Here is a 25,611-nt window from a genome sequence, read left to right as displayed (position 1 = left end):
ATCGTTACATTGTTTCTTGAAGGTTGTAGGAACTTAAATGAACTGGACACCTCAAATGCATACGAAATAAAACTCTTTACACACAGGTCAACAACCTTCTTTAGTCTTAACACTAGAATTAATATTTACCGCTTTATTCACATAAAAATAATTTATTTATTTTTTTATTTTTAAATAACATTCTTATTTGTATGTTTGTACGGAATATCAAACTTGAATATTTTTTCAACAAACAATAATTTTATATTAAGTACATTAAATTTTTACGTAAACATATCTCTTTATGTTCAAAACTTTATTTCAGTTAATTATATCATTAATATATTCCGGAAGAATAATACCCGTAACCATCCGAAATTTAAGAAGAATAAAGGTAAAACTTCTTATTTTTAATATTTACATTTTATTTCTGAATATTTTTATGGAGCAATGAAGCATGGAAATTTTATATATGAAAAATAAAAGATGAGAGATAAAACGTGTTTTTCAGAGTTGTAATGAAACACATTTCTTGGAATTAAACAAGTCATTAATAAAATAGTTTTAACATGAGAAGCTTTTATCTACCATATATTATTTGCTTTTTTAGCAACTATTTAACAACTCAGGTGTCTTTTTCTTTAGCTAGAATAAAATACGCATTAAAGAGGCAAATTAATTTTACATAATCACAAGTAGATATGATAAAAACTACTTGTAACTAAAAATTGAAGTGAGATTATGAACTAAAAAAAGGTGGTATCGATTTAAATTTAAATGACACCGTTTTAAGTTAACTTCTGCTGGAATGAAGTGTAGAATATTAAAATATAATTTTTATAGGTGATACAATTTTTATAAATAGTGAAGTGCAATAAACTGTGCTGATCAATTATTCTAATAGGCGTCTATTATTGTTATGTTTTACCAAGTTTTATCTACGTATAATGTTTACTGTAAACATGGGCACCCGTAAAAATCAAATAATAATTTACTAACACTTTCTACAGATTAATGAGAGGTTTTTCAGAAGAAGTTTTTTTTTAACTTTTACCATCCTTCTTGTCTGATAAACAAAATTTCAACGCTTCCACTTAAGTAAGGAAGTTTTTAATCATTATTTTTATTCTGAGAGTATTGATATCCCTTGTCCTCGAATAAAGTAAATATTTGAAGAGGTTAATTATTAACAAAAATCACTGAAGTATTGAGTATGCTTTTCACATAATGTATATTCCATGGGTTTTTAAATTTACCGATCATAAAAAAAAACCTATAAATATAATGACGACAAAGAAAATGACGGTGATAAATTTATCATCGAAAGTGCTTTTCAACGCTAACGAAAATCTAATAAAATAAGTAAAATAGCAAAATTGAATATCATTTTTTCTATATTTAAAGATGAAAAATTTTTACCTTTACACCACCGGATAAATAAAATATATTTTCTAAACAGAAATTTTTATCATAACTGCATATCAAATTTATTTTACTAATAAATTTATGTGAATACATTACCTTAAAAATACATGAAAGATATGGATTAAAGTTAATAAAATTTCTTTTCGTCTACGCTTACTAATTGAACATATTATTTAAGTTTTATAAATTTAAAAATAATATTTCTTTATCCTTTAAAAATATAATACAACAAAAAAATATAGTTTCATTTAAATTGATGTACAATAAGAACAGTAATAAAAGAAAGTAAGAAAAAATATATTCTGATAATAAGTAGAAGAATTATGATTTCCATTCACCGATTACCTGTACAATTTCTATAAAAAAAACCTAAATAAAACATTACTTCCTATCCTTGTCACCAATTCGTATATTTTCTCTAGCGGATACAAAAATAATAGTCTAGTAACAATATATTTTTTGTCACAAATTACTTTATACATTAAAATGAATAATAAAACAAAATTATTCCAAATGGATATTACAGTAATAAAGATTTTTCCCATATTAGTCTAATACAAGTAACACTTTTCACTGTCACTATTGTTTTTTAGCAACGTTGACTTCTATGTTGTTAATTGGTGTTTCATATAATTTATTTATTTAGGCAGTAAAATGAATTCTACGTAAAGGATAGATGTAACGAAATTGAGGAAATGATGAAAGCAGACAATGGGAAGTTTAAAGATATAAACTTTTTTTTGGGAGCAGAAGCCTGACATCGATCTATATTAAGAGTGAGAGATAAATTACTATTTGAACAGAAGGAAATAGCTGCAAAATAGAAGTATTACTTAGAAGGATTAGGGGAATGAGCTGAATGACTTTGCAGAGATATTGGAAAGTGAAGATGTCGAGAAGGATGAAAGGGAGACGATATATTAGGAGTAGAAGTCGAACACGGAGCGAAGCACCTGAAGGTTAGAAAAACCGCCGGCAATGTTGATATACCAGTAGAACTCATTGAGAATGTAGAAGAAAGCATTCAAACGGAACTGTGCCATCTGGTGAAGAGGACTTTTAAACCGGCCAAGTTTCGTTAGATTTTATTAAATGTGTCATTTTAACACTGCTGTGAAAATCTCATCAGTCCGCTGCGAGCAACATTGAACCCTCAGTTTGGTAGTCTATGCCGAACTTTCGATGTCCATCATCTTGAAAAGATTTCACAGACAAATAGAGGGTCAATTTACTGAATGTCAGTTCGTGTTCAGAAGAGACAGAAGGACGCGAGAAGCAATATTAGGCCTACGTCTTATAATTGAAAAAAGATCACAAAAGAACCAAGAGACACTCATTGCTTTTGACATGGAAAAATGTTTGATAGAGTGAAAGTTACTATTCAGATTACTGAAAGGAATAAAGGGTAGTGCACAATCTTTATATGGGTGAGTTCATAATGGTGGTAAGGTGTGATGTAAGCATCAGACATAAAGCAAGGATCTCGCCAGTTTATTCAAGCATGATTTAACAGCCACGCTGGAGGCGTTACAGCGGATGAGTAAGTATAATTAAAAAATAAATAAAAAAAGACCAAAATCATGCAAATAGCAAGCAGATATAGAACTCACGCAAACTGCGAGTTAGACGGTGAACAACTTCAGAATGTAGACTGTATAAGTATAAGTAAAGATATACTTTAATTCTAGATGGAAGATCAATGATGGAAGTTGTGAGCCGCATCAATCAAAGGAGGCGCATTCAACAAAAAGTGCAAACTTTTTACGGCAAGGAATGTCAGTATGGCATTCAGGAAAAAGTAGTGAAGATCTTGATGAGGAGTGTGACCCTCTATAGTAGTGAAACTTGGATGTTTGGAGAAGCAGAGAAAAAGAGTATCGAAATTTTTAAATTATAGTGCTGCCATAGGATGATGAAATTAATAGTGTTGACAAAGTTACAAATGTTCAAGTACGGCAATAACCGTATGGATTGGATATATTCTAAGATACAATAGCTTAGTTAAGTCCATATTCGAAGGTGCATCAGAAGGGAAACGTGCTAGAAGTAGATCTAGGATGGAATATATATTAATCAAATACAAAATGACATGGGCAGCAGGACCTACGCTGAGCTCAAGAGAATGGCTGTATATATCTACCTACATATGTCTACTGTCAACTAATCTACCGATTGATAACTAAGAGATAGATTTAGAAATTATCTTTTTCAACCCATTCACTTTACAGTTTCATTTAAAATAAAATAATACCTAATCCTAAATTTCAGGTAATCTTAGTTCAGAGTCACTAGTAGACTCTTCACATTGTTTCTCTCAGATTCTTTTCATATTTTTTTCAAGATGAAGTTTTTTCATCTTTTTATTTTCTGAGAAAAGCTCTTGTTTTTATGCGAACTACTGTATTCCCATATTCTTCCCATATTTTGAATTAAAAATATTTAATTAACAAAAAAAAAGTATTAATTAAGAATTAAAAACAAACTTCCATTAAACGTAAAGTTAAACTTGGTACTAAATTAAAAATTATTAAGTTTTTCCTATTTGTAATTTGACACCAGCTTGAAACAGTTAAAATTTTAAGAATTTTAAATTTCACGTTCTTGAGGTGATTTTTCAAGCGGTCTAATTAAAGTTTATTTTTTATTTTTCAGATTTTGAGGTCCCTGAAATGGTTTAAAATTGGCCTTTTTGTTTTTTTATGTCTTAAGGTTGGTTACGTATAATACAACCATTAGATTTTGCGTAGCAGTTTCTGTATAAAGTAATTAATAATAAATTGCTTTAAAAATCGGAAGACGAAAAGGAGAAATTGAGAAAATATTGACAATATTTCGAAGGGTATCTTACTTTGTCATGCGTAATTTTTAGCTTATAACAAAAATAATATTAAAGCGTTTTAATAACACAATCAAAAGAAGAAATTTTAAAACCTACCCAAACAAAATATTTTATTGTTTTTCTGATCTTTAGTGCCTTAAACAACTATTTTAAAATATTTTTCTCTAAAAGAGAAATTAGGTTACGAGAGAAAATTTTTAAACCTACTCGGAGAGTTAGGGTAAATTCAATATATCTTGCTACGTTTTTTAATCTTTTTCACAGAGGATTATGGGTAAATTTAATTCAAAACCTTCTTTATCTGAGGTGTTTTTAATTATATTTTATATCATTAGATAACATATCTTAGAAAAGAAGCAGCATATCGTATCTTAGACAGAAATATTTTACTGATAACTTACTTTAAATAACTTTATATCGATTTAAACGACTATTAAAGAACTTATTTCCTTTTTTCTTTTAATAGGAAAATATATAAATAAATGCATAACAGCAATAACAACGATCAGCTACAACACTGAAAAAAGAGTTAAATTAAAAGCTCAATGAAAATGCGGAGAAAGTTTAACAACATCGATGGTCTATGACTTTTTTTTTAACTTAATTTAATTTGCTTGATTTAGAACAATAAAATAAATTTTTTCCACAATAATTCAATTTTTAATAGTAAGATACGAAACATTAATAGTTTGATTAAATTAATAATCGATACCATTAAATTAAGAGGAAGAAGGTTTTTGTTTGTTCGGGATAAACAAAAAAACTACTCGATCAATCGCAACCAAATTTTTACCTACGTTTCTTAGTATAACTGAGAAGGTTATCAACTGTATTAAAGAACTGTGAGCCTGTATCACTGTGCGACATTGGTTTGAATTGAAAGATTCGAACCATTACAAAAATAAGAGAATTAAAGTTACGTTAAATAAAATATAATAATATTAAGTAAATTTAAAATATTTCTGTTTAATAATAATGGGATTCCCATTGGGACTGCGTGAGAGTGATGCGAGCACCTCGTAGGTGGCTAGACCAATCATCACCATCAGCCACTGACAAATGGGGTGCCACTGGGGCGCTGTTTTGGGAGATGCAATGGGGTGATCTTATAATATCTCTGCAAACAATCGTCCGACTTTCAAAATTCAAACGGGGTATTTGTTAGTAGGTGGAAGGCTAACGTTTACCTGCATCAGGTACACTCTCGATCTAATAGATGATGGCTATTCAGAAAATGTTCTTATAACTTTGCAAGCAATCTACCGATTTTCAAAATTAAACTAGCGTTGCTAGTGTAATACAAAATCACGATGTAACAGATCACGGTTATTCGGAAATGTGTGTGTAAAGTTTCTCTGTTTGTTATCGCATCACGCGAAAACCATTCGATTGATTACTTTCAAATTTGCAGTATACATTCCTCTTATCAAAGGAAAGGTTTTAATTCATCGACCGAGGGAGGCCCTCTTCCCTTGAAGATTAAGATATTATAAATATTCATTATTTCTTCGCCCCCAAGGAGGGTGAAGTTGTGAATTAAAGATATTCATTAGGGAAAAAATAGATTAATCCTTTTACTTCATTATTATATTTCTGCAACCATACAAAGAAGTAAGTTATGAATTTTTCGTCGTCAAAGATGTGTTTGCTTTAGTTACCATAGTTACTATTATTCTATCTTTTATAATTTAGTTTCTGTTTCAGGTTTCTATAAAGCCTGAGTACTAATTATTATTTACCAGTATTATTCTCACAACCATGAGGTAACGTAGCGCGGGGGTCCAGGGGTTGGAGCCATCGGGATAGATGGGAATGGCGACCAAAGCAAGCTCTGCGGGTGTCCAGGGCGCCGGTTACCCTGGCAAATTGGGAATGAAAAGCAAAGCGAGCTCTGCGACCACGGGGTAGGTCTCTTGGCCACGGGAGATCCCAAGGAGCCCCTGGGTCAGCTCTGAGATTCGCATGGGCTGACCTGAGCTCGAGAGTCCAGGTTCTGGCTAGACGGGCCGGTTGGTAATATTTAGGTCTATTTTAATCATCATACGTATACAGAAATTAAAAATCCATACCTTTCAAATCTGTCATGGCAATTCCATACATTACATTCAGATGAAAATCTTATTTAGGAATTTATTAGTGTTTGTAAAGGGTAATACGATTAGTTGAGAAGTTGATATTTAGTATGAATGTAAGTATTAGAACACTGCAAACTTTCGTTTGGGTAATATTTTCTTTTAATGGTTATTCTTAAATTACAACAGTTATAAAACGGCATAAAATGCATACCATTCATTAACAACATGTTAATTCATTATTAACACTTTGACAGTAATGCGTAATTTTATTTTAGAATGATGAATACGTTGATGATAATTAAAGAAGAAAGTAAGCAGCTGTTGATGCGGCTTCTCATTATTTCTTAACAGAACCATTGATTTTGTACTACAGCATATAATCCAAACTTATACGTGTTTGAATATAGAAAGATGAGGAATGTTCATACATACAATAATTGAGACAAAAGCTTCACCGTACTTATTATAAGTTCTTAGAGTTGTACTGTATATAGAAGATCTTTTCATTCATTATCTGCAACACAGATAAACTGTGTCATTAAGGATGGTTAGGTATTAAATATTACTGATTTATTCGTTTCAATTATTTTAGAAAGAGAAACTTTAAAAAGTTATAATATTTATATGTAAAGCGAAATACCCGTATGTATATTTGAATGTATTTAAGATTAGTAGAAAATCATTCAAGAACCGTTGGGCCGGTCTAAATGAATGATTTTTTACAATTGCATTAACTGAGCTTTGAGGATAGATTTACGAATAAATAGTTATAATAAAATTTATGTCAATTTTATACTCTAATTATTATTATTATTATTATTATTAGAGTAAAATTATGGTTTACTTATAAAAATATCATTAAATGAACAGTAAACTTAAACAGACAACGAGACGTACTTTAAAGCGTTACTTTCAATGTATTAATATTTTGAGTTGAAAAAAAAAGATTAAATTCTATTTTCATATTTTACCATCGATACTAGATTTTTTGTTTGGGTGGATTCTGGGTGGAATCGATGACTCTGAAAGTTTTATATTTTTATTTACGATAGGTTATCTCTAAAGTAAAGACCGTATCATTGAAAAAAAAAAATTATTCTGAAATTATAAATATGTTTTATTTCTCTTAAAGTACATTACTTATACTATTTCTCTATATAATCACCCCATGGATTAAAACATTTATCGTAGCGATATACGAGCTTCAATATACCCTAATCGTATTCTTCTGCTGCCAGTCCATTTAGCCACTGATTAACAGCATTTTTAAGTTCATCGTCACCCACGAATTGCTTACCGCTCAAAAATTCTTTCTATTTCCCAAAGAAATGGTAATCAGGAGCTAAGTCCGGACTGTATGGTGGGTGATCGCAAATTTCCCATCCAAATGTTCTCAGTAAATCACGTGTCGGAACCGTAACATGTGGACGTGCATTACCGCGCAAAAGGACGACGCAGTCGGTAAGCCACCCACCTCGCCGATTTTGAATGGCGCGCCGAAATTCACGTAGAGTGTCGCAGTAGACTTCTGCATTTGTAGTCGTTCCACGTGACATGAAATCATTCAGCAGTATTCCAAACCGATCCCAAAAGACTGTGGCCATAAGTTTGCGTTCAAATGGCTTTGGCTTGACCTTTCTGGTTGGTGATTGAGGACGACGCCATTCACTTGACTACCGTTTTCTCTCTGGTGTGCAATACGAAATCCATGTTTCATCGCCGGTAACAACTGAATTAAGGAACTCATCACCTTTTTCTGTGTAGCGCATCAAAAATTTCAAAGGAGATTCCATTCGCATTTTTTTGACGTTCCGTTAAGGCATGCGGCACCCAACGTGCACAAACCTTTCTGGAGCCTAAACGGTTATGAACAATACGAACAATAACAGGTGTTACAAAATCTGGAAAAAGAGAAGCCAGGTCGGAAATCGTTGAGCGATGATCTTTTCTGATTTCATCATCGACGCGTTTCAACAAGTCCTCGGTAATTACCGAGCGCCTCCCCGAATGTTCTTCATCGTGCACATTAATCCTGTTGTTTCTAAACCTTTCACACCACTTTCGGAAGTTTCTTTCATTCATTACATTACCACCGTACACAGCAACCAACTGCCTATGAATTTCAGCCGGTTTAACGTTTCGATGGTTTGAAAAACGTATGATGCCACGCATTTTACAGTCGGCGGCAACATCGATTTTCCTATTCATTTTATAACGTCACACGTAATCAAAGATACTACAACGCGTTAAGTATTTTATTCACTAAAAAATACTGGATGGTAATTCCAATACAGTTATTATAACAGAGGGTACCTAGTTCCAAAAGATTATGTAATAAATGTCTACTTTTATTATTTTAATTCTATTTTATATTATTTGGTTATATGTCTATTAACCTTACGTTTTAAGAATTTATAACTGTAAATAATGTTATTTTTCACTTGTAATCTGTTTATATTTACTGGAATAAAGATAATTAATATTATAATTATTTGATGATTTATATTGCGTTTTAAGCATTATAAATTAAACAAAATAGAATTGAATACAACCTTAAGAGAAAATATTCAAAATTTTAAACAGTTTTCTCAGTCTTTCGGTACAGTTGTTTTTGGTGATTGAATGAAATTACATAAAAAATTTCATAAAGATAAACATATTTCACATCTCTTAAAAATATTTTTATTTTTAAATGTAATGTCACGTTATTTTTATTATTTAATTATTACTAATTAATCTAAAAAAAATTTAAATCGTAAAAAAATTACATTTTATTATATTACTAAGAATCTTAAAGAAAAATTATAAAATTAAATATTTACAAGAATAAAAATAACGCGATTGAAATATGTTTTCAGTAATGTAAAGAAAATCTACTAATATTTACTTAACATGGATTAGGATAAGAAATTTATCCCATAAAAAGATTGGCTGTAATATTTGTTTTCTTTAAAATGGTGAATGAGATAAATGTGAAAACTACAGACAACAGTCTGGTTGTAATAAAATATAACACATTTTCGCAAATAAACAGGTTTGAATTCCTTCTCGTATTCTACAGGTAAAATGTTACAGAGGTACGGACAGAAAGATAAATTTATCCTTTATTGGGCAGCCTCCGCTGACTGACAGTATGTACAATAATATATTAGTCACATAACTATTATATGGGCTACATAAAAAGGAATGAAGAATATGAAACTTCTCCAGAATTTAAATGTAAATAAGTGAAGTAAAATACAAATTTATCAAATAAACAAAGATTCTGATTGTATTTAAAACTGAACAATAATAATATTAATGTAACATGTCTGTTTCTTTTTTATGTTCCTTAATGCATAATATGCAAAGTAAAATAATTCATAACAAAGGGTTAATAAAAATATATTTAAATTAACAGAAAAAAATTGTTTCAAATAAAAATTTTATTATATTTAAATTTGTAACAAAATTTCACTGCTGTAAAATGTACAAAATATATTACTTTAAAGTTGTTTTATTCCTCTTATTTTTTAATACAATCTTTTAATTGTAACTGTTCTTAATGTTATGAAAATTAAACAATTTAATCTGAAGATAAGTTTTAGATTAACTTTTAATCTATACCTAATACTTTAAAGATAAACAAAAAAATGTATACTCATTGAAGATTTTTGTTCTATTACAAATTTTATTTTATATGTTTTCTTTTTCTCCTTAGAGCAGAAATAGTGAACGCATTGTTTCACCACAGAAATCACATTATCCGTTGCTTTATACTATCTAACCCAATCTTTCTTGTCGCCCAGTCACACGAAAATTATCTGAGATTCAAAAAGAACCATCTTTCTCTGAGAATATCGATGTTGATTATGGACTCAATACTTGTGATGAATAAAGGTGTCACTTGGAAGGTTAAATATCACCTTAGAGTACTGATACGCAAATATATAAATGGCTTAATGAAGAAGGCAAGAACTGCAGCAAAAAAAAAAAGAAGTGAATCCTAGGATGTGATACTTGTTATTCTTTGATATGGCTATTTCAGTTTTGAAAGTAGCTTGTCACTCGTATCGCCTACAAACGCTACGGTTGTGGCACTTAACATACATTCATACAAATTTAATTTTATACAATTAATGGTACTTCTAAAATAATTTTTTTTAAATATATACTTTTTTCATCAAAAGATTGCTGTATATAAGTAGATTAATATTTCCATTTGTAGCACTGTAATGTTTTTACTACTCTTATTTTAAATGTAATATAATTTTAATTACACACACACACACACACACACACACACACACACACACACACACACACACACACACACACACACACACACACACACACACACACACACACTTTAATTACACACACACACACACACGCACGCACGCGCACGCACACACACACACACACACACACACACACACACACACACTCAGAGAGAGAGAGGGGGTGATTAAATAAGCTCTCGCTTATTTAATAGCTAAAAATAAGAAAAAAGATACGTGTAAACATAGGTCAGAAAACGATTCGTTAGCGAGTTTCGGCTCACGGAAAATTTAAACTTGTTTTCTGCTCCCTCCAAAAAATTAAACCTACTAAAATTCTTGATGTACAATTCGGGGGCTAAATTAGGTGCTTCCTTATGGTTTTTGATCTAAGAAACCAAATAAAAGTGGTGGTCTCAAACCTCAATCTCATTTAGGTTTTAAGACAAACGGGGTAAAACACGTAACCGTTTTGTCGGAGAATACACTTTTTTTAGATTTGGAATAAAATAACTTTGTTAATTTACGAAATAAATAAATAAAAATTTCTATTTAACTTGTAGAGAATTAAATTTTGAGAAATTTGATGTAAATAACGTAAAGCAAGTGTTATTACACTGCTATTAAAAGCTATAGCTTTTAATGGAAAAATTTCATTAGATGGGAGCTTGTACTCTGTAATCTAACTTACAAACTACTTTTATATGGCAACTATTTGCAACATAAAATATTTAGAATGTAGAATGTTTACAAACTATTAATAATTAAACTATTTCGGTTTTCGGTTGAGGAAGAGGTTCAAAGAAAAACTGAAAAATGTAATGGTACTAAAAAAATACTATAACGGAAGCCTTCCTAGTGGTGTTCAAAAGTAACCTAATAAAATGTAACACAACGCCATCAGTTTCTTTCTTTGTACATGAAGCATATACCTGGAATCTAAAATGAGAAAATAATTCAGGCGGCAGAGATACATTTTTTGATATACATATCTAGGTACTGTTTGGTAAACAGAAAAGGAACGTAGAAATTGGGAATGAGTTAAAACATTTTCACTTCTTCAGAAAGAATTATGAATTACAGAAAAACTTGGTGGAATATATCAAGAAAGAATGTATCATGGAAAAATATATAAGCTATTATTAAATACAAGCTAACTGAACATAAAGCTTTATAACGTCCGAGAAAAATAATGGAAAGAATAACTTGCTTTAGAATCAGTGAAGATGAAACAATACAGATTACCACAGGATTCCCGGATGCGTAGAGGTAAATTTAATTATAATTACCAAGATACTTTGCTGTTATACAATTAGTTGCACATTCTTTTCTTATTTTTTTAAAAATCCAATCACTTATTTATACATTCAACTTATTTTCAAGAATAGAAAAATTTTATATTTTGGGATAAAAATCACCGATAGCTGTACCTGTTAATATCCATCCTAAAAATACAAATAAATTTATTACTAAAACCGTTAATATTAGAAAAAATGAACAAAAGATTTTCATACAGAAATCTTTTTGCTATGAGCAAATATGACCAAATTCCTAATTTAAAGGGTTTTCAAAATAAATCGACTTTTTAATAAATATGTTACATCCTTAACTTGTACCGCAAATGATAATAAAAATTTATCAAACAAAAATATTTTTTATTTGTAAATATTTTAGCTTGAAAAGATGTAAATTTGAGCTTCAGGCTAACGTTTACGAACCGTTAAACATAGATTTTAGAATAAAAATATAGATTTTCCATGTCTTTTGTGGAAACCTTTTCAGAATGGTTCGATCTTAACTTCCATTGAATATTTTCAGAAACAACCTTCTACTCCCTAAGAACCTAACCTTCCAATTATCACACAAATAAAACTTCAGAATAGTCTAAACTTAACCAACATTTTACTTAATAATTACAATATAAACAATTGTCTTTAAAGTTAATAAGAAAACAATTCGTTTCTAAAAGAAAAACACGAATTCTTTATTTTTATACACCGCTGTCCCAAATGTCGCTTCACGGAGAAATCTATTCGTAAAAGATATGCTGAGTTGGATACTGCTCGCAGTAGTGCGCATCGTATTTTGAAAGCATTGAAACTAAAAGCTTATCGTCCGCAACTGCATCAAAGTTTAATAGAAGATGACTTCGACAGGCGTCTTGAATTCTCTGATTGATTTATAATACGCTGTGAGGTAGAGCCTAACTTTAAAAAATTGAATGTTGTGGATAGATGAAGCATCCTTTAAACTAAACGGTATATCGATCGTCGTAACTGTGTGTATTGAAGTGACATAAATCCGCACGAAGTACTTGAGCAAGAACTAATCCAGGCATCAATGTGCGAGCTGGTGTATGGAGCGGTGGCATTGGTGGTCCGTACTTTTTCAATGGCACTGTAAGTGGGGATTCATACGCTGAAATGTTACAAGAAGTAGTTTTATCTGAGCTACAAAATAATCCTTTTTTTGAAATTATTAATTTAATTTTGTAACAAGATGGTGCTCCACCACATTACAGTTTATTGGTAAGAGAATGTATTGGCAGCAACTCTGACGATTGGATTAGAAGATGTGGAATAACTGACACCACCAAGATCATGTGATCTTATACAGTTAGACTTTGCAGTTTGGGGAATTTTGAAAAATAATGTTTTATTTTCATAAGCCTAGAGATTTCCAACAGGTGATACACTAGGTACTATCTAAGGTAATAATACACAGATATTATACACTAGGTAATAATCTAAGATGAATTTAAAAAGTTAAACGCAAACAAAGATTTGTGTAAAAAATTAGTTACATAGTTGTTTACTATGCACAAAAAATGTATTATTGATTAATAACACAAGTATTGTTTTCAGCTTTTGAAATATTGTATTTCACGGTCAAGCGACTTTTGGGACAACCGTATATAACAAATATTATACAAGAACCAAGACTTACCAGAGAGTGGCAAAAAAATGAAAATCACCGCAATTTGCCACAATTTTCTTTTTTCATATATCTCATTAAACAGAAGGACAATAGGTCTTAAATAATGAATACTAGAGATATACTCCTTCTTATCAGAAAAATATAATTGTTAATTTAGGATTCACGGCAATTTTTTTTTGTGTGCAATGTATTTGAGAAACTCTTCCTTCAACACCTCAAACGGAATAAAGTTTTCCTGAAGAAATATGTAAAGTTCTAAAACTTATTTTTTTAACCCAATTTGAAATAACAAATTAAAAAATAATAAATTACATTATTACTATTATATAAACTTACAATGTAATATAATTAAATTTAAATTGTTATTCATCCTTTTAAATCTAATTTTAATAACGAAGTTTGCGTTTTAATTGTACTATACATCTTTTTAATGCCGAGTAAATGCCGAATAATCTACAAATTCAATTCGGCTAAATATGGACTATCCACCCTACGGATTTTGAGACCTAATTCGGTTCTCAATCATAAATTAGGAGGGATGTCTTACGGGAAATTTCGATTGAAACATGGAGCCCTCCAGAGCGGTTCGAAGTTTAATAATGAATAATCTGTTTTCGAAAAAAAGGGTTGAAAATACGTATAACAAGAGTACATGTTTATATTTGTATGCAAAGGGGATCGAGAGAGGTAGAGGGAAAGATAAAAATAAGCTCAAATGAAGTGGTAGATTACTCCGTCGCCCAACCACTTTATCAATTTCGGGTTTATATAACAATAAAGTAAATAAAGAAACTTTTAGGTTAAATTTATAGCCTCCATTTTTTGAACTCACATAAATCATAGGATCTGTTTCTATTTAAATATTAACGTATTTTTAACTATGTAGTCTATTGAGAGGTAAATATTGGGGACAAAATTACCTTAATTTATACAACCTGATCGTAATAACCACCACAATTACTATTTTAATTTTTTTAAGGTAAATCAAATTTTGAATCCGGAATAGAATTTCATTTTGTAGTTACTATCTTTTTAATTGATATTTGAACGTGGTAAATCCATTAAATACAACAAATATGTAATTTAATTTGATTCATCCTAACATAATACTCTATAATTCAAACCTCCTCATTAAAATAAATTTACATGACAATAACCAATGATAAAAGTTATACCCTTTAGGTCATAACCAAAATAGTAATAATAAAAATACAATTGAAATTTTACTTTAGGCGATTAAATCTGGTTTCAAATAACCGTCACTGGGCGAGACATCAAGCCGCCGCATACCACAAGATGATTGAAGGTTCAGTTGCCAACTAGCTAACAGCTTGTGCTTAGCCCTCCGGCAAAAATATGTAATAATACGTAATGATACTTATAATAAGTACGTTAGGAATTATGCAGTTCGGTATTCTTAAGCCGCTCCTATACCGAAGCAATGAAAAAGATATCCAACGACTGGACAAATGTAAGATAATGTTATGGGACAGAATGTTTTTTCAATCAAATCGATCTGTTCAACCAAAATTAAAAAATTACAAAAAAGAGTATGTACACATCATTATTTAATGATTGGACAATAAAGAAGAATTCTGTGTAATCAAACGAATCAGATCCGACGTAATTTATAATAATAGTACATGAAATAGGTTGAAAAGAAAAAAATGTTCCGCCTCAACATAACAAGGTATAACAAAGACAAGTATAACAAATCATCTCCCCGGTAATAAAAAGATTATATTTCTCGTCTAGCAGTAGTATAATTACTTTCCTAATAAGCTATGAACTGCATAAAATATTGTTAATTACTGACAAATACATCGGATTTTCATTGGGAACTGGGCTTCGTAACTTTACACGTATGTGCATCTATGATTTTTACGCCCATTTTGTTACGTGGTTGTTTAAAAAACAATCACATAACGAAATATTTAAAACTTATAATATAAATTTTTATTTAAGTAAGTGTGAAACATAAAATAAAATTTGACCAATTCTGAACTCGTAATACTGTTAGTCAAAACTAACAGGTATTAGAAAATATCACAGAATTATTAGAGGATGTGATGGCATGCAGAAATACAAATATATTAAATACATTTCAACAAGTAGATGACTACTAAAAAAAAAATAATAATAAAGCAATTGGAAACAAATTACATTTAAACATTTTTAAATTAATGAACTCATAGGCTACAAGAGATATTTTGTTTAAATTAGTAAAGAAGGAACAGGGAACCTAATCATGTAGGCTACACAGTTCTTAAATTCTGAAGATATAATTCAGTTACATGAAATAATTTTAACTTAATTTTTATTTCATGACACTCACGTAATTCGTATTTCAAGTTTATTATTTATAAAAACACTAATTACCATTGATAAGCTGTTATTCATTTGAAAATTACAAACGAACCAGGTTAATTTAAGAAGAATATCTTCCATATTTTTCTGCTTACGTGGCTCCATTGATCCGAATATTTTATAAAAACATATAATTAATTATTACATTACAATCGATTAACATAAAATAAAAAAGAAAACAAAGAAATACGTTTTAAATTAAATAAAACCCTGCATCTACTGAATTTGTGACAGTTTCATCCTAATATTTATCAAATTAAACAATTCAATAGTTCTACAACCGTAAAAGCACCGATGTTCGTTTGACATAATTTCAAAAATAATGTCGGGTCTTTCAAAGGGTTATATAGTAGCGTTACAATTGCATTCTAGACATAAAGATATTAATGAACGAACGAATGAATGCGATGCAACGGTATGCAATTCCCATTGCGCTTAAAAGAGCTGACATATGGGAGGCGGTTAAATGTTGTGGAAATGAAATTGGTCGGAGGGTAGTTATTTACCGTAACGTTATATATATATATCAGAACGGTGCAAGACAATAAAGCTATGTCCATTAATCCGTGTCTAGAACAAAGCTAAGCGGCCGCATCAACACTTAACACAATCACTCGCTCGCGCTTGCACAACCCCTCTATGTTATAACACTAGTAACTTCGATCATGCTGTGTACGCCAGTTATGTGATTTATATATGATGCAGTACTATCGTGATAGGATACGGTACCGTTTACGTCAGCAATTACTATACTAGGATCATAGTATATAGCATATACTGTACCGGCAATATATATATATATAACATGTACACTGAGGGTATTAGTAGGTAGACTAGTTGCTGCCGTTGTTTTGTTGCTCCGGTGGGCGACATTAACTAGACTACACTACATACACACATACAGAAATTTATCGGGCGCGCCCCTCCCATCATTCAGATTCTGATGACGATAAAGGCGAAGTATATATATATATATATATATATATATATGAACCACAGCTGCACATAACATAAACTGTAATTAACAATAAAGAAAAAGTTGAGTAAAATTTAAAAAAAAAAATTTAGATCTAATTTAATCTCTTTTCTACACGAAATCGGAACACACAAAACTTTATTATTCTATTATAAGTGATAAATTATTGTGATTTAATATTGAAATAGTACGATAGATGCGACAAAAGTAGGAGTAAAATAAAAATCCAATAACAACGAAATAAGAAGTAATACACTAGAACATTACACAAGATCCTACTGTTCAACTCTAAATCACACTACGTAAATAAAAAAGGAAAAAAGGGCAGTGAAAAGTACTTTTCACTCCTATAATTACAAAAATGTTTTGTCACTTTTTCTGGACATAGATGTAAAGGTTTTGATAGACAGATGCTCATATTGGCTCTAATCTATTACAGGATGCCAACAACACATGATGTTATACGAATGATCACTCTTCCACTTAATAATGTTCTGTATTATGATACAACCATACATCCTCAGTTGAGTATCTCCATGCACAGAGAAATATTATCTTCATAATACTGTAATTACTTTAAGTGGTTCTCTTTTATTCCACAATATTTATTCTCTTAAACCGTGTAATTTAATGTTATTAATTTTGTTTTTACAGACTTTTCAAAGAAAACTACGATATTAATTTCGGTAGCACGATGGGACTGGGGGATGAAAATGAATTTTCTTTACTTTTGAGGTATGATAAGTACGAAAATACCATTAACTGAAAATGACATTTTCTTAAATAAATACGTACCCAAGCCATTATATAAAATTTGTAGCTCGAAAATCTCAAGAAATATTAGATCAATTTCATTGAAATTCAGATATGCTGTAGAAGTGTATCTATCTGAAGTTGAGTATGTGAAAATTTGAAGAAGATTGGTTAAGTCGTTCTTCAGTTACGCTCAATTTAAGGTCGACAACAGACAAAATAACTTCAATCTGAGGTTATGTTAACAGAGTAGTGGTCTATTTCTCATACGCGTTAAGCAGTGAGACACATTGGTGAGCGAGTAGAAACTTAATGATTGTGAGTAGGGTCTTTTCGTTAATCCAAACTTATGTAGCGCGTTTTACTCTGAAAGGCAGTGCATCTCTGACTGCGAAATAGTGAGGACATCGGAAACTAAATTTCGGTTTTCTTGCTCAGAACTTCCAAACTTTTTTTTTTTTTAAAGAAAAAAGAAGTTAAAAACATTTTTTTGACTAGTATATAATCTAATTATATTTAAGCCCATGCGAAACGCGCAAGAAATCAAATAATTTATTGCCTAACAGCAACCTTTTCTCGTTTTCCTCAACAAAATTTTGAAAACAACGATTAATGGGTTCTCAGCCTGTTTTATTTTAAATATTATCCATACTTATTTTTAGATATTAAAAAAAAAAAAATCCAGTTTTGTTCGTTTAGATAAGCTCAGAATCAAAATGAATCAAACAAAAATTACATCGCGGATGATGTGATGTAGTTAATAAAAAAGTAGTTAAATATTTTGCGCTAGTAAAGAACAGGCAATGTACATACAAACAGCTCTAGAAACCGATTAGTAGCTGTAGTGCATTAGTACACCAGTGCAGCACCGTTTTGTAGTTTACTTTTACGTGATGGCAGCAGTACTTTCCTTTCTTCAACAGTTAATCTAGCTGTTATTTGTTTTGTTTTTTTTTTTTAATTTCAAATATCACTTTTCTCACGAAGTAAACATTACTATTAGTTATTCTATAGTTTTTCTTACTCATTTAACCTGACAGACCATGACAGGTTTTTCTTTATTCGTGTAAGTTTTTTTAACGTAATCATTTGTCACTGAAATAGAGATTATATGAAGAATGACTGATAATCGGAAAATTTTCGGCCCAAAAATTCAAAAATTGGATTACGACATCGAATAGAGATTAGTTATAAGTCAGTTTATGGGACACATATTTCAGAATTTTTTTTGTACATTTATCTGAAGATGTTTTATGTTATTTGTACAGGTACAGTCTACTGCATTTTAATATTTACTGAATTACCTGTTCGCAAGGGCAAACATTGAATTATAAAACTCTCACTTTACAGTCTCTTTACCCTTTCAAGTTCAAGAAACATGTATAACTTTCAAATGAATATTTTCATAAATTTCTTAACTTTGTTATTTTGTAAATTGCGTCAAATTTTTTTTTATCTGTACTCAACGTGAAAGAAATATTTACGGGAATTAGGATTTCATGTTTATCTAAGTTTATCTTTTCGATGATTGGTTAAAAGGAAAGCCCTTTTACTCTTTTAACCGTTTCAGATACTGTTAGAACTGTTTTTGTACTGAATTCTAGTTTCTATTACAATAGGATCGAAAAATATAAACAAGATTTATGGATATCGATCCTTAATTCAGCTTTACATGTTTAGGAGTGATTAAAGGAAAATCGCGAAACTTTTTTTTAATTATAGAATATTGAGTTATCTTCTATTTAGGGATAACACAATATACATCACAAATCAAATATACATCACAATATGTTCACAAATATACGAATACTAAGGAAAACAAATTTAACCTCGTTAAATCCTCTAGAGCTTAATTTTAAGATAAATTTCAAAACTTGGAATAAATGTTATTTTGGGTTTACGAGTAAATATTCCTGACATATCTCATTTTCACTACTTTAGAGTTGAATAAAAACGAGATTGCTTCTTAGCGGTAGAAAATATCCAGCAAATTTTAATTCATATTAGTAATAAGTTTTTATAATTATTATTTACAAAAATCAAGTGTAAGAAAACAAAAGTTTTCCACACTAGTTTCCTATAACATCTATAAAGTGCTATCTTTTCGAAAATTATGTTATTACAAATCGGAAGTAAAAGAGAAAATTTTACACAGTCGCAAGATATTCCCGGTCCTATAGATTGAAATTTCTAGCTAATCTCAATTTCTCGGTTGATTTCTATATTCAAAATAACACTTACTCAAAGTTTTGAAACCTATTATTAAACTAAGCCCTAGAGGATTAAACGAGGTTAAATTTATTTTCCTTAGTATCCGTATATTTGTGAACATAAATATATATTGCGATACATATTTGACATACACCTAAACAGAAGATAACTCAATATTTTAAACGTGTAACGCCGAATTATGAATTGGCATCATAAATCTCGTCTATACTTTGCGATCCTACTGTAATAAAAGTTAGAATTCATTTGTAAAAATAATTCTTACATATCTGAAAATCTCGGGGGCTTTCCTTTTAACCAATCATCGAAAAGTTGAACTTTTCGATCCATGTTAAGATAAACATGGATATCTTAATTCTCGTAAATATTTCTATCCGTTGAAAAGAAACAAAAAAAGACTTGAGACAATTTTCAAAATACCAAAGCTATGACATTTTATGAAAATGTATGAAATTTTGGGATCCAGTCTTGCGTTTTAATAATTAATTGTGAACCTATGCTTGAAGATTTTATGACAGATTCAATCGGAACGGTTGTCATAAGATGGACGGAGAATTATCAAAATAAAAAGGGCTGTTCTTATAGACCGAAATAAACATATTTATTAAATGGAAATTAAAACAAACGGGGTAAAAAAATAATAGCTTTTTCTATTACAGGATTCGTAATTCTATTTTTACATTAAGGGTAAATTTAAAGAAATTCATAAGATTTTTAATTTTATTAATAAATACACATTTAGAGAATTTCTTTACAATGTGGAACCGTAATTTTTCGTTGTACAAATTAAAAATACACTAATGAAAAATTGTAAATTTAAAGAAACTGGATATAGAAATACGAAGCATACATATATATATATATATATATATATATATATATATATATACATATATATATATATATTATGATAAAATAGCAAAGAGAACGTTCAAAGATTATTTATACACACTGAAAAAATATTCTAAACTGTTATACTAATATATAACAGAAATTTCAAAAGAATATGTAAAAAAGTAAACTTAAATGTAAAAACAAAATTAAATTGAACAATAAGTTTAAAAAACCAACATTAACGAAACAAAACAAAAATAAATTTCCACATATTTATTTATAAAGTAAAAACGTAAACTGAATTAAAATAAAAATAATATTATCTCATATTAACAACCAAGTTGAAAGAAAAATCCGGTTTATTCTTCACCTGGCCTTAAAATCACCTTGCCATGATTTCTTTAAAGATAATCTACATAAGCTCGGAAAAACATGTTCCCTTGTATTACCTACTTATCAGAAACGAAAATGTTCTTTTCTCAACTTATGAAATTTATTTACATTTTTATTGTGGTTGAAACTTTTAACTACCAAATTAAGTTCAACTAATAGGATATTTTAAACTGTTTTGGATATGAAATAACAAAGAGAATGCTTTGTTATTTGAGTATAAGAAATTTTTATCACATTAATATTACAATCTCTATAAGTTTTTTAATACGAAAATTAAGTCCGTTAACGGTTCTCTGATTTTAGAGATGGTCGGATGGATACTGTACCATAAACGTAAATCATTCACCTATTACCCAAAAAGTGACAATTTTTTATCGTTAATCAATTAATGGCTTTTTAAGAAACGATAACCCATATCAAAGAATACTAAAGATAGCCTTACTAATCTATATTAATTGTACGCATTGTTATTAAATAATTAATTACATTCACTTGGACTTATATATATATATATATATATATATGCATATATATTATGAACTGATGAAGGTCTCAGGTGTTGCATCTTTTTACAGTTACAAGCTAGTTCTTGAACGAACTGGAGCATTTCTTCAATACGTAGGTTTCATGTGTACTATTATTTTTACATATTTTTATGAGTAAATTCATTAATGTAATGGTTACAAAGCACCAGTCATAACTGAATAAATTTGATAAGAGTTCATGCATGCTACGTAGAATACAAACATGTTGGTCAAGAGTATCTACTAAGTGACCGATTAACAAACCAATCCGTTTCACCCGTTTAAAAAAATAAATAAAAACGTTTCGTGATGTAATAAAATAAATTTACGAGGCTTTTGAAAGAGGTGTAATAGGTCAGGAAGATCAGTAGTTATGTGCCGGAAGTTGTTGGAACGCACCGGTGCTATATCATAACATGCTATTGACGACGGACCGGTATTCAACGCCAGACATCTCCTAGTGATGTAACTTATTTTCTTCTTTTTCCTTTTCCACTACTGCCCAACCGGAGCACAAATTACACACGAACTAGTTTTAAAAACATCATACCGATTCCAACCATAATCTTCACTCTATGTTACCCAACAACTAAATGTTTAATATCGGAATAATTCCAACATTATCTTCACATAGTTTTCTTAATTTTAATGAAACATTACATCATCGTTTTATCATCAAAATTTAAAAATAGGTCACATAAATAAATAATAAAAACTGAATTTCATGAAATGAGTAAAAAACACACAATTTAACATGTAATCTTTACGTAATATTTATAGCTTTCTTTTAATAATTTAAATTCTACGAATTAAAAAAAAAATTTAATCAAATACATTTTTTAAAAATATTTATAGTTAATTTTTGAAGTGAAAAAGAATTTCGTTTCATAAAACATTTTTTTTGTAAAATTATGTTAAGTTCAACAAATTTTTTTATTCTTACATTTATTTTTCCGGATTTTTGTACGTCCACGCATACAAAAAGCGAATACAAATACTTCTTGATAAGCAACAAGGACTTTCACAACCGGATTTCCAATAAATAAAATCTTTAAAATAATTAAGGACTTGCCGTAAAATGTAAAAAAAATTGTACGGGACAAAGTGGGCGAATTTTATAATTCGCCCACTTTGTCCCGTACAATTTTTTTTTCTAATTAAAATGATTAATATAATAATTAACGATAAAACTACCGATATGAAGAAAGTGACAAATTAAAAAATGTAATTTTAAAAATTATTATACTAGAAATCGTGATTTCAAGTTCTAAACCTCATCTGAGTCAGGATTCGGTGGTTTCTTTGTGATCTCTACGGCCACATAAATCTATATTCGTATAATTACACTTTCTTTAGCCTACTATGTACCTTAAAAAAGTCGAAAGTATTTTTTTGCAATAATTTTTTTTACTTTAAATTAAACCGATTGTTTTTTTTAAACGGTAAAAAGTAAATAAAAAAAGAGAAAAGGTGGTAAAAAATAAAGCACGCGAATGGGAATTAAAAATTGACTGATAGCTAAGAAGAAAGTGTGAAATAATGATTAAGGTTTACAGATCGGTACATAAAATAAATTTAGTATCCTACGTGAAAAATGTTTATTATCCGTAGCACGCACGGTACAACATAATGCAGTTTAATATAACACGCACTTTCTAACAACAGAGACTGTCCTCCTGTCCAACAAATAAAACAGAATTAATGTTTAATGCCAGAAATGTACCTTTCTGTCTCCTCACCGTGTCGTTAAACTAACTGATGAATTCAATTCGATTGAACAGCCCACTTTCTCTATAAAAACTGTTTTATTTAAGACTCTCAACAGTATAATACGGTACGGTCCAGTCTATTAAGCAATTATACTAATAGTACAGCATAGATCACGATCAGCACTTTAATTCAGCTTCACATTATTTTTGAACCGATAAATGCAGTAGATTTATCGTAAGAGTTCGTATTCCCATCGGCTAATAACCTTCCCGTTTAAGAATACCATACATAAGTATATCATTTATTGTTGTTCTGAGCCGATTGAAATATGTTAAAATTTACTACAACCATTATATCTGGATTTTACTGGACCAGTTCAAAGGCAAAAATTCAAAAGGTAACTATTTAATAGTTTTGAAAATTAATTAAACACAGCCGTAATAATACTTAACAGTACAATTATAACCTTATAATTTATTTATAAAGAATAGATTAATAAAAAATATGTACGTACACATTTTTTTTTTTTAAATAAAAACTTCTTTTAAATAAATCACAAAAAATTAAGAGAGAAATCTTATTTTCAACAATAACGATGATAATCTTATGTAGCTAAAAAAAAATTATGGGACGCCGTTATAAATAAAAAAAAAGGTTTTGATTTAAAACACGATTGCCCAAAAAAGAGTTTAATGTATTTAGGGTGTATGTATGTATGTTTGTTACACCGTAGCAACTCAACGGCTAAACCAGTTTAAATGTATGACCCCGCGTTGGAATATTTACGTTGCCGGGAGTGTCATAGGCTTTATAAATATAAATATATATATAAGTAGTAGAGGAGATTTGCCGGTTGACGCACAAACTTTAATGAACTGGGCTTCCATGGGGACTACGTATGTAGCTAGAGTAATGAGTTCTTTGTTGATTGGGTTTCAATTAACCAAACATCTCAGGAATGGTCGACCTTAGATTGTACAAGGTCATTTCATTTACATTCATACATATCTTCATTCATCCTCTGAAGTAATATCTAACGGCGGTACCAGAGGCTAAACAGAAAAAGAATGAACTGGTAACAAACGGGGTGCCCCTGGATCGCTGTTTTGAGAGGTGTAATGGGGTACTCTTATAATGTCTTTGCAAACAATCATTCGATTTTCAAAATTCAAACGGGGTATTTGTTAATAGGTTGAAGGCTAACTTTTGCACGCATCAGGTACACTCTCGATCTAATAGATGATGGCTATTCAGAAAATGTTCTTATAACTTTGCAAGCAATCTACCGATTTTCAAAATTAAACGGGACGTTGCTAGTGTAATACAAAATCACGATGGGACCAAACCAGAACAAAACTTAACTGATATACCCAGAAATGGACGTTGTTGCATGCTGCAGAGCATACGAATGTACTGTTTGCAAAGTTACGTACGAATATGTTATTAGAAATTAATGTGAAAGCAGTATTTAATTAAATTAAATAATGAGTGACCAATCAACTTTCAGAAGTTTTAATTTGCTTAAATACATTTTTCAAGTTGGACAAATAGCAGGCATTTAAGATTGACTAATGATTAAGTTCTCACCTGGTTTTACATCGATAAGAAACTTTTTTCCTTCGATGAAAACTTTTAAATGCAGTCGGTGAGCTCTGAATAATAATTATCCTATATTAAAGAGCGAGAGTGTCATAATCTATATAATATGTATATATATATATATATATCTGTGTGTGTGTGTGTGTGTTCAAATAAATTTTAAAAAATTATACTATACACAAATGCTATATACAAAATTTTCACCCGCACCCTTCTTTAATTATCCTATATTAGTAATTATCCTGTATTAAGAGTAAGGAGTATTAAAGAGTAAGGCAGTCGTGTGTTTCAATTTTTAATATTTATCTCTTGTTAATCGAATTACAAGCGCAGTTAATTTTTTTCCGCAGTTATAGTGGAAAATGTACTATCAAATAGGTAAAAAAATATATCTCCTTTTTTTATTTGTCACCGTGGAAGAGAGGGTGATAAAAATTCGAGAGGGGATTCATACAAAAACGGGGATACATTCTGTTAGTCCGCATTCATATGATTTGGAATGGTGATTTCTATCTATAAAGAATTATGCTACTAAAGTTTGAAGTCAAGTCTGAAACAGATGATGATACAATTAGGGAGGTCATTTTGCGCCACATATTTCAAATTATAAACGATAGACACAACCGGTAGGTATATCTTAATCGTAAATTTCTCAAATATGAGTAATTTCGAAAACGTAAAGTAAATAAAATTATCAATACTTTAATTAATA

General features: G+C 29.8%; 1 protein-coding gene across 2 annotated transcripts in view; it reads right to left on the bottom strand.

Moving 5' to 3' along the window:
- The window catches only part of LOC142321735 (unconventional myosin-Ie-like), a 476,048-nt gene that overhangs the window by 130,511 nt on the left and 319,926 nt on the right, over positions 1 to 25,611 (bottom strand). The gene's annotated exons all lie outside the window — the stretch shown is intronic.

This window comes from Lycorma delicatula, chromosome 3 (genome assembly GCF_047948215.1).
Source record: "Lycorma delicatula isolate Av1 chromosome 3, ASM4794821v1, whole genome shotgun sequence".
Lineage (NCBI taxonomy): Eukaryota > Metazoa > Arthropoda > Insecta > Hemiptera > Fulgoridae > Lycorma > Lycorma delicatula.
This window is presented reverse-complemented; position numbering and strand designations above follow the sequence as displayed.